General features: G+C 47.5%; 1 protein-coding gene across 1 annotated transcript in view; it reads left to right on the top strand.

The window, feature by feature from the left end:
• Positions 1-1,944: 1,944 nt before the first annotated feature.
• The window catches only part of ADAMTS10 (ADAM metallopeptidase with thrombospondin type 1 motif 10), a 41,841-nt gene continuing 32,863 nt past the window's right edge, over positions 1,945-10,922 (top strand). Inside the window, exon 1 of the mRNA XM_035120628.2 lies at positions 1,945-2,361. The gene's annotated coding sequence lies outside the window, so the exon portion shown is untranslated. The remainder of the gene's footprint in view (positions 2,362-10,922) is intronic.

Here is a 10,922-nt window from a genome sequence, read left to right as displayed (position 1 = left end):
GAATCAGAAACACCCTTTAGCAGTCTGAACAATGGAGACATACCATTACAAACTAGGGGAGCTTTTGCAGCCCTTTATTTAAACTTTTCGAAGAGCAATGATATTTCTCAGCCATTTAACATTTCCCTTCTGAGGAAACAGATATTTTCCAGTGAAACGAGTCACTTAGCCGGCACCTCGTCAAGGTTTATTTTATTTAGAGGTTATTTTGGGATATTTATTTCTTTTCTATATCAAAGTTTCTTTGGGAATATTTAAATCTATTATTTGTCTTTGAGGAATTATTAGTTGGGTTTTTCAACCTTACCTATATCTCGTTTCTCGAGTTATCACGGCACAGCTTTGTTTTTACGCTGGTTATACCCTTCCGTGATTGTCTTTTTTGCCTTTTTGGTTTGTTATCCTCCCATCAGCAGACACTCCCAGTGTCCCCATTTTCCAGCGACAGTAATAATAATAATAATAGTAATAATAGTAATAATAGTAATAATAGTAATAATAGTAATAATTTATAATTTATACCCCGCCCATCTGGCTGAGTTTCCCCAGCCACTCTGGGCCATAGCTGCCAAGTTTCGGATTTGAAAATAAGGGATCAGCACCCTCACTTGTCCCGGGGACAGTCTACGATTCTCAGGGAGTGTGTCAAGGTACCCAGACACCCTCCCCCCACAACTCACACTTCACACAGAATTTAAGGTTAAGGTTTTTGGCATTAATTTGGCCACAACTTTATTTAAATACAACTAATGTGAGTGATTCCATTCTGAAGGAAATCAGCCCTGAGTGCTCACTGGAAGAACAGATCGTGAAGCTGAGGCTCCAATACTTTGGCCACCTCATGAGAAGAGAGGAATCCTTGGAAAAGACCCTGATGTTGGGAAAGATGGAGGGCACTAGGAGAAGGGGACGACAGAGGACGAGATGGTTGGACAGTGTTCTCGAAGCTACGAACATGAGTTTGACCAAACTGTGGGAGGCAGTGGAAGACAGGAGTGCCTGGCGTGCTATGGTCCATGGGGTCACGAAGAGTCGGACACGACTAAACGACTAAACAACAACAACAATGTGAGTGATTGCTTAGGCATTGGTTCCAGCCATCTGTCCGCCCCCCCCCCCCGTCCCCCAGCCTGGAACAAAACTGACTCCCGCTAGCGTACTAGGGAAGCCAGTATAGGTGAGCACCCTCTGAGAGAGGAGGGAGCTGGGAGCCAAACCCTTCACCTCTCCCTCGGAAGCTCCCTGAGGCTCATGCGCGGTCCTAGCCCCTACCGGGGGTACGGACAAATGTGTGGAGCCCCAGGATTCCTTTAACGGGATACCTGGCAGCAGCAATTTTGAGGGGCAGTCTGGGCGGCTTACAACAAAATATTAAAATACAACAATCGATTAAACATTAAAAGCTTCCCTAAAAGTGCCAGATTTACAGAAGCTGTCCTGTTTTTCTGATTTGATCCCGGAATGTCCCACTGCTCCTTAGTTAGGACGTTCCTATTTTCATCAGAGAAATGTTGGAGGTTCTGGAGTCAAGCCAAGATGATAAGTCACTATACAACATTTTGAAGACACCTGAAGGCAGCCCTGGATAGGGAAGTTTTTCAATGTTGTTTCATGTTATATTATGTTTTTGTAGATGTTGGAAGCTGCCCAGAATGGCTGGAGAACCCAGTCAGATGCATGGGGTATTATTATTATTATTATTATTATTATTATTGAATAAGACGTTTCTATTTTCACCCGTGAAATGTTGGAGGGGGTGCATCTGTCTCCCCCTCCCTTTCCCACTGAGGTTTAGCAACCCAGCGGTGCCTTACATCTGTAACAGAAAGAAACTTGCCTTTCAATGGCGTCACCAGAGAAGGAGGTCTCTCTCTCTCTCTCTCTCTCTCTCTCTCTCTCTCTCTCTCTCTCTCTCTCTTTTCCCCTTGGGTGAAGGTGGGGGGAAGCACTGTGGTGGCTTTTATTTTTATTTTTAATTAGCCTGGCAAAATCCCCCTTCTTTTTTTGCTAAACAACCCGGTCTGCTTCATACAACCTCCACTTGCTTCCTGAAAGGAGGTCTCTCTCTCCCTCTCTCTCTCTCCCTCTTTCTGTTTTTTCTTCTTCTTCTTGCAACGAATCCGTTAGCTCAAGACTTTTTGCAGGAGGAGCATTTCCCCTGAATTTCCCCCTCTGCTGCTTCTCTTTCTCTCTCTCTCTCTCTCCCAGTCCCTCTCTCTCCTTCTCTTTCCAGCTGTTGCTCGGGGGGAAAACTTTGCGTCCTGCGCTTGGATAACCTCTCTCATCGGACCAACCGAAATTTCCGGCAAGAAACCCGGGGCGGGGAGAAGAAGAAAAATCAAAAAACAAAATTAGCGAAAGGTATGCAAAGGGAATTTATTTGAATTTTTTTTCTTCCCCCTTTGGGAACTTTCTGGTTTTGCAAAGCGGGGGGGGGGGGGATGATGAAGCGATCCAGGGACGGGAGTTGCAGAATCCTTGCGCAAAAACGGCTGGTTTGGGGGATGAGGCCGGGGACACGGTCTCTCCCTGGCCCCCACCCGAAAAGATGTCTTGCTTGGGTCTCTCTCTCTCTCTCTCTCTCTCTCTCTCTCTCTCTCTCTCTCTCTCTCTCTCTCTCTCTCTCTCTCTCTCTCTCTCTCTCTCTCTCTCTCTCTCTCTCTCTCTCTCTCTCTCTCTCTTTCTCTCTCTCACAGTTAGCTGTGTTCCGGGGAATGGGAAGGGCTTGCTGCCTTCTGGGTGGGTGGGAAAACATTTCTGCAGGATGCCAAGTATGTTCGCCTCGCGTTCCCAAAATTCTACACGTATGCAAAAATCTCCAGGGTTGATCTCGACCATCTGCAGTGGCGGATAGACTCTGGGAAATAAAGGAAGCATAACTTTTCGGGGTCCCTAATCACCGGAGGTGGGGGTTGTCCTAGAAGCGGCTTAATTCATGCATTTATACAGTAGAGCATTTCCCTAATTGGTACCCCACGCTTCTTGTAAACTATAAGGCATAGGAAATATTTATTCCCACCAGTAGCTTTGACATGTTAATCAAAATCTGAGATGTAGTAGTTATTTTATTTTATTTTATTTTTAAATGTGGTGATCTGTTGTAGGGCAATGCCACAGACAAGAACTGCCCAAGTTGCTGGTTGCAAAGCGAACCCCATAACAGCCCCCAGAGCTGTTGAAGGGGGGGGGCTGCCAGGTTTGGGGCCCTGGGTGAAGCCTCCAGAGGGGCGCCGTGGAGGCCCCCAGCCTGTGTGTGTGTGTGTGTGTGTGTGTGCGCGCGCGCAAATGCTTTTGTAGGGGGTGTCAAACTGGGTCTTTTACCTGGATGAAATAAAGTCTAGTCGTCGTCCCCCCCGGTCAGCCCCCAAAATGTATGCCCACCCCGACCGTCTGGTTGTGCCTGGCCAGTGTTCCAACATCAGTCTCCCTTGAGACTTTGACTTTGGATGTGGGGTTTGTGTGCGAGAGCCAGCCCCCTCCCAAATTATTATTATTATTATCATTTACTAAATTTGCATACCGCCCTATACTAGCAGGTTTCAGGGTGGTTACAACATAAAATCACAGTATAAAAACATGAAATACATAATAAAAAAAACATAAACAAGAACAACCCAATAACCCCACCCCCCAAAAACACATTTTAAAAGGGCATTGGATGTCAGTCAGCCAAAGGCCTGGCGCCTAAAGGTGTATAATGAAGGCACCAGGCAAGCCTCCCCGGGGAGAGTGTTGTGTATTGAGTCAAAGGATTTTATATCTGTATTATTATTGTCTGTATTTGCATTAGGAAAAAGTAACTGCCTTTTGGTTCCAGAGGGTACAGCTACTATTGGTTCATTTAAGCTGCTGTATTTGGATCCTCTGTCTTATTGGTTTCCTCCAAAAGGCAGCACTGTGATTGCTTGATATTGTTCCCTCCAAAATGTATCCCTTCCTAGCTAGTCCCCTGTCCCTATAAATGTAGCTTTCCTCTCCTCAGTCTTCAGTCTTGTTCACTTTAATAAAGAGCTGTTACTAGAGAACTGTCTCCAGCATGTTTTGTCAAGAGAGCTGAAATCACAAACCCCACGTCACAACAACTGGCGACGAAGGTGGGATCCGGAATGCTGAGGAGCGGTTAAACACAACCCTGCCTCAGAGTCCGGATTGCAGCTGAGAACAAGACTCACTGGCCAGCTGAGAAGACGACCCTGCCCGCTAGGACAATGGAGAGTCCAAGGGTATTGGAGCCCTTCCAGCCATCAGAGCCCCACACCTGGGAAGACTACGTCGAACGCTTCGAGTTCTTTGCAGTGGCTCAAGGGATCACCGATGCCAGCAAAAGAAGGGCCACATTCCTGAGCTACTGTGGGCCCGAGACCTTCAAGCTGGCCAAGGCATTACTTGCTCCAGCGAAGCTGAGTGAGACATCTCTCAAAGATATTCTTGCCTGCCTAACAAGCCACTTGGCGCCTACTGAGACCAAGATGGCCCGGCGGATGGAGTTCCATAAGAGGCAGCAGCATGCTGGGGAGTCTGTATCCACATTTCTGGCTGAACTCCGGAAGCTCGCTCAGCACTGCGGCTTCCAAAATCTGGAAGAGACTCTCCTGGATCGGTTTATTGGTGGTCTGAGCAGCAAGAAAGCCAGAAGACGCATCGTGGCTAAAGAAGAGGTTACCCTTGCTTCAGCCTTGAAAGAGGCCACCGCCACGGAGAATTATGAAAGAGAGGAGCTTGATGCCAGTCGCAAGGCCACTAAGCCACAGATAGAAGTTGCGCATGCCATGGACGAGCTAGAGGCTACTCCGAGCCAGAGCCCAGTCCGTGGGGTCGAGTCGGTGCGTCAGGCCTGCACAGTGCACAGAGATCGCCGAGGCAGTTGCCCAGGTTGTGGCGGAAACCATGAAAGGAAGAGTTGTCGTTTCAGGGATGCTATCTGCCGGACGTGCGGAAAGACGGGTCACATCGCCAGGGTCTGTAGATCGGCGGCGTCGGGAGCGACAGGAGCACCTAGACTGGAGCATCGCAGACCGCCCACAGCAACTCGTTTTCTAAAGAACTGCCACTACGTAACGGAGATCAACGGGAGGGCCGTGCAGTTTCCAGCGCAAGGCAAGGCACACGTCAAGGTGAAGATTGAGGGTCAGCAGTGCGACATGGAGGTGGACTCCGGATCCGCATTCACCATCGTGTCGGACCAGACCGCGAAGACATTCTTCCCCAGGGGTAAGTTGCCCCCTCTGGAGCCCTTTCCGGCAACCTTGCAGTCGTACTCAGCAGGCCGCATCCATGTTATGGGAATGTGTGCCGTGAGAGTACAGTTCCGGGACAAACAGGCTGTACTCAAACTGGTGATTGCGAAGGGCAGTCGCCCCAGTCTCCTGGGCACTGACTGGTTCCCTGCCCTGGGACTGAGTATCTCAGGGCTTAATTCAATCCAAACCTGCCCTGAGATGAGTGAGGTATTATGCAAGGAATTTGCTGGTCTCTTTAATGGAAAACTGGGTTGTTATAAAGGGCCCCCAGTTGACTTCGAGTTGGACCCCGGGGTGGCTCCAATCCGACTCAAACCAAGGCGAGTGCCATTTGCACTGCAACCCAAGATCGAGGCAGAGCTGGATAAATTGGTCAAGCAGGGAGTTCTCTCACCCGTGGACTCTGCTAAGTGGGAGACTCCAATCGTCACACCCCTTAAAGCAAATGGGGAAGTCAGGATATGTGCAGATTACAAATGTACTATCAATAAGGCACTCAGGGGAAACTCATACCCCATTCCAGTCGTATCACATCTGTTGGCTAAACTGGCTGGGGGCAAGGTGTTCGCCAAAATTGACCTGGCACAAGCTTACCAACAGCTGCCAGTAACCCCACAATCAGCGGAAGCACAGACTATTGTCACACATAAAGGGGCGTTCAGAGTTAACAGATTACAGTTCGGAGTTTGTGTGGCCCCAGGGATTTTTCAAGGGCTCATGGAACGCCTGTTAAGAGGTCTGCCGGGGGTCTTGCCATTTTTTGATGATGTTTTGATTGCTGGAAAAGACCCACAGGAACTGGTTGCGCGTGTCCGTGCAGTGTTGCTCAAGTTCAAGGAGGTGGGGTTGCAACTGAAAAAAGAAAAATGCAGTTTTGGGGTGCCAACTGTGGATTTCTTGGGGTTTAAAATTGATGCATCAGGCATCCACCCCACAGATGCTAAGATTAAGGCCATCATCGAGGCACCACGACCACAGAACAAGACGGAGTTGCAGTCATTCCTGGGACTTATTAACTTTTATCATTCGTTCTTACCCCAGAAAGCTTCGGTAGCTGAACCATTACATAGACTATTGCAGAAAAAGAATGTGTGGCGATGGGGGCGGGAGCAGCAGAAGGCTTTTGACTCCTTGCGAGGAATGCTGAGTAGCAGGAGCGTCCTTGCTCATTATGATGAGTCAAAGCCGCTGGTCCTGGCATGTGATGCCTCTCAATACGGTCTGGGGGCTGTGCTGAGTCATAGGGAACCGGATGGGTCGGAGAAGCCCATCTCTTTCTATTCCCGTACGTTGTCGCCCACAGAGCGCAACTATGCTCAAATTGATAAAGAGGCACTGGCTATTGTGTCCGGAATCAAAAGGTTCTATGATTATTTGTACGGTCGCCATTTCTCCATTGAAACGGACCACAAACCACTGTTAGGGTTGTTTAACCCAAACAAACAAACGCCACAAATTCTCTCCCCCAGAATGTTGCGTTGGTCAATATTCCTGAATGGGTTCCAGTACACCTTGACCCATGTGCCGGGGAAACAGTTGTGCCATGCTGATGCGCTGAGTCGATTGCCCCTTCCTGGCGGGAGCAATGAGGATCCTGCTCCGGCGGAGCACATTATGATGCTAGAAACACTTCCGGGGGCTCCTGTAACAGCTACGGATATAGCTGAGAAAACTAGGAAAGATGCTGTTCTCTCCCGTGTGCTCACTTGGGTGGGGAGGGGGTGGCCAGGTGGTCCGCATGAAGAAAAATTCAGGCCTTATGCGACAAGGCAGCACGAATTGTCCATGCATAAGGGTTGTCTCCTATGGGGAGATAGGGTGATAATCCCAGCACCACTGAGAAACAGGGTTCTTGAGACGCTTCACATGGGACACCCGGGAATGGTCAGGATGAAGTCGCTAGCCCGATGTTATGTGTGGTGGCCTGGAATGGACCAGAACATAGAACAATGGGTACGAACATGCAAGGCATGCCAAGAGGTGCGGCCAGAAGTGGCCAGAGCACCAGTCCACTGGTGGGAGCAGTCCAGGACTCCCTGGAGCCGGCTACACATAGATTTTGCTGGGCCATTCCAAGGGAAGGTCTTTTTGGTTATCGTTGATGCATATTCCAAATGGTTAGAAGTGGCGATGGTCCCTAGCATGGCATCAGTTGCCGTAATCAAGGTGTTGAGGCAGCTGTTTGCTACCCACGGGTTACCTGAGACCATTGTATCAGATAATGGGGCAGCTTTTGTATCCCAAGAATTCAGGGCATTCTTGGCTGATAACTTTATAAGAGGGATCACATCCGCGCCCTTTCACCCATCCTCCAATGGGCAGGCTGAGCGCATGGTAAGAACAGCCAAAGAATCCATTGCGCGCTTAATGGAGGGTAACTGGTCGGCTCGCATTGCGCGAATGTTATTTTTGCAGCATGCGACGCCATGTACTGCGACGGGCAAGTCGCCAGCCGAGCTGCTCTTAGGTAGAAGACTGGTAACGGTGCTGGATTATGTCCACCCAGATAAAATGCCAAACCGTAATTCAAGAGCAACCCCCCAGGCTGAGACTGACACAACAAGGTATCTCGCCCCTGAAGATCTGGTCTGGGTGAGGAACTATTCACGAGGTCCGCGGTGGGTGGCCGGTGTGATCACCCGGGCTAGTGGACCTGTGTCCTATTATGTGACCTTGGAAAATGGGCAAGTTTGGAAGAGACATATAGATCAGCTGAGGCGCCGGGCGCTCAGCAGGGAGGAGTCAGATAATTCATCCCTGGCTAATGACGCACAGCTGCAAGACCAGAGTGAAAATGGTCCAGAGGTACAGTCACCAGGGGCTTCAGCAAATGAACCAGGGTCTGCTAGTCCTCATGATGACGAGGTACAGGTCGGGGACCCTGAGATGTCTGGGACTCCATCTGTTCCTGATGAAACCACTATAGCAGCCCCTCCACCACAGGTAACACCCAATCCAGAACCTGCAACACCTGTTGTCAGGAGATCAGGTAGAAGTTGTAGGACCCCACAGTACCTGAGGGATTACGTCTGCTGTGCTCACTAGGGGGGGAGGGGTGTTGTGTATTGAGTCAAAGGATTTTATATCTGTATTATTATTGTCTGTATTTGCATTAGGATAAAGTAACTGCCTTTTGGTTCCAGAGGGTACAGCTACTATTGGTTCATTTAAGCTGCTGTATTTGGATCCTCTGTCTTATTGGTTTCCTCCAAAAGGCAGCACTGTGATTGCTTGATATTGTTCCCTCCAAAATGTATCCCTTCCTAGCTAGTCCCCTGTCCCTATAAATGTAGCTTTCCTCTCCTCAGTCTTCAGTCTTGTTCACTTTAATAAAGAGCTGTTACTAGAGAACTGTCTCCAGCATGTTTTGTCAAGAGAGCTGAAATCACAAACCCCACGTCACAACAGAGAGCATCCCACAGGCGGGGAGCCACTGCAGAGAAGGCCCTGTTCTCATGATGCCACCGTCCAGACCTCTCATGGAAGAAGCACACGAAAAGGGGCCTCAGAGGATAATCTCAGGGTCTGGGTCAGTTCATATGGAGAGAGGCAGCCCTGGAGTTATCAATGGGCATTGCCATTCAAATGGCGTGAGTGCACTGCGTCACGTGATCAGTTATGCAGGGTGGGGCTTATCTGCTCCCCGCCCCGATATTTTATTCAAGTTGGCACCCCTGTGTGTGTGTGTGTGTGTTTTCCTCCCAACTTTCCGACAACCTTTTAATTACCTGCATCTGCTAATTGGGCATCGTGGGATTACACGCCTACCTTCCCAACAAGCTTAAATGCGCTCTCTCATCTCGGCTGCTCCACGAAAAATACGTTAACAGCAGTGTGATTTTCTTCTTCTTCTTCAAGCTGGGTATCTGGCTCAGAGTTCTGGGTCATATGCTCTGATTGGATCCTGAAAAGCATTCCCTTCCATCCATTTTTATTTTTTTTAAACCCACACTCCACTGCACCACAGGCTCAATTCCATTAATCCCTTGCAACCTGTTGTTTTAATCATCCGAGCAAACTTTAGTTGAGTTGAAAAGCCAAGCCAATTCGCTCAATGACGTCTGGTGGGTTGAGAGTGTAAATAATTGGGCTTAATAATAATTAGAAATGAGAGTCGGGGTGAGGAGGAGGCTGGAGGTGAGCATTCTCCTTTTACCTCCATTTCAGATGTTTCAAAGCTAAGGGCCAGGGCCTCTTTTTATGTTCTGAGCCTTTAACAGCTGCCTGGCAGGTATGCAGGTCAACCTTTTTAGCACGAAGGCACTAAGGGACATAGCAGTTGAATTTCTTTTCTTTTTCTTTTTTCTTTTAATAATTTTATTAAGTTTTATAAAAAGAAAAGAATAACTTCCATATAATTATACATTATTATAACATCAATATTCAAAAATTCAGAAATAAAAGAAGAAGAGTTAAAAGAAAACAACAACATATACATTCCATTTTTTTCTCATTTTAGTAAGGGACTTCCCCGAGTCCCGCTTCTAACCGTTCATTGCATATCATTCTTGACAAATTCTATATCTTATTTTCCAAACCTAATTACAACGTCCTTTTCTCAATTTTACAACTCACTAGAATATTCTAACCTATTTTCAATTATATCTCACTTAATTTCTTAACCTGCGACTTCACAATTGCTTATAATTCTCATACATCAATTCTGCAATATTTTTTTATAATAAATTCTAAATTTATTCCATTCCTCTTCCACCTTCTCCTCTCCCCGGTCGCGTAGCCTTCCGGTCAGATCAGCAAGTTCCATATAGTCCAGCGTCTTTATTTGCCATTCTTCCACTGTAGGTATCTTCTGTGTCTTCCAGTACTTTGCTAACAATATTCTGGCTGCAATTGTGGCGTATAAAAACAGATTCACATCTTTCATAGGCGATTCTCTTCCTACCACGCCCAATAGAAAATCAAATCCACCCTGATTTCTGATCAGGTAGTGACCTTCTCTGAAAGGAAAAGCTGCTTATCTAGGAATGGGGGGAGAGGGGAAATCTATTCAGTTCGCATTGAGGCAAACCCACCGTATCTGCATTTTCTGAAATGGCACACACACACACACACACACACACACACACACACACACACACAAAGGAGCTGTTCATTGAAATGTGCACTTTACCCAATTTTGTAAAATGGTTCTCTAGCCAGGTAATGTGCAAAAATAGCTGTCCTGGGTGATGGAAGAGAAAATAAAAGTGCTCATTTGGAAGAAATTGCTTTGCAAAACCAAAATTGGTCTATTAGTCAAGCAGCCTGCAGAAATCTGCAGGAAATGCGCAAGCGAACTTTCATGAGGACTTTTCAAAAAAATAAAGCGCCAACTGATGCAGAATTTGAACTTTAAGAATGGAAGAACGAGGAGCTGAGAGGAACCAAAATGGATAGTTTGGTCTGTCCTTGCACTCTTCACATGCTTGCCAGACACCTTTGACTCCTCATGGGATGTCTTCAAATCATAGAGTTGCCCTACTCAGTGGCAGCATACAAATAAAATTATGTATGTACTCAGAGGTTTTACCACAATCAAGCAGTACAGTATGCAGATTTTCCTAAATTCTGGAAACCAAGCCTTATGAGGAACGGTTGAAGGACCTGGGGGTGTTTAGCCTGGAAAAGAGGAGACTGAGAGGAGATACAATGCCATCTTCAAATATCTCAAGGGCTGTCACA

This window comes from Zootoca vivipara, chromosome 6 (genome assembly GCF_963506605.1).
Source record: "Zootoca vivipara chromosome 6, rZooViv1.1, whole genome shotgun sequence".
In the NCBI taxonomy this organism is placed as follows: Eukaryota; Metazoa; Chordata; class Lepidosauria; order Squamata; family Lacertidae; genus Zootoca; species Zootoca vivipara.
Note: the sequence above shows the minus strand (reverse complement) of the source record. Positions and strands in the feature narration are given on the sequence as shown.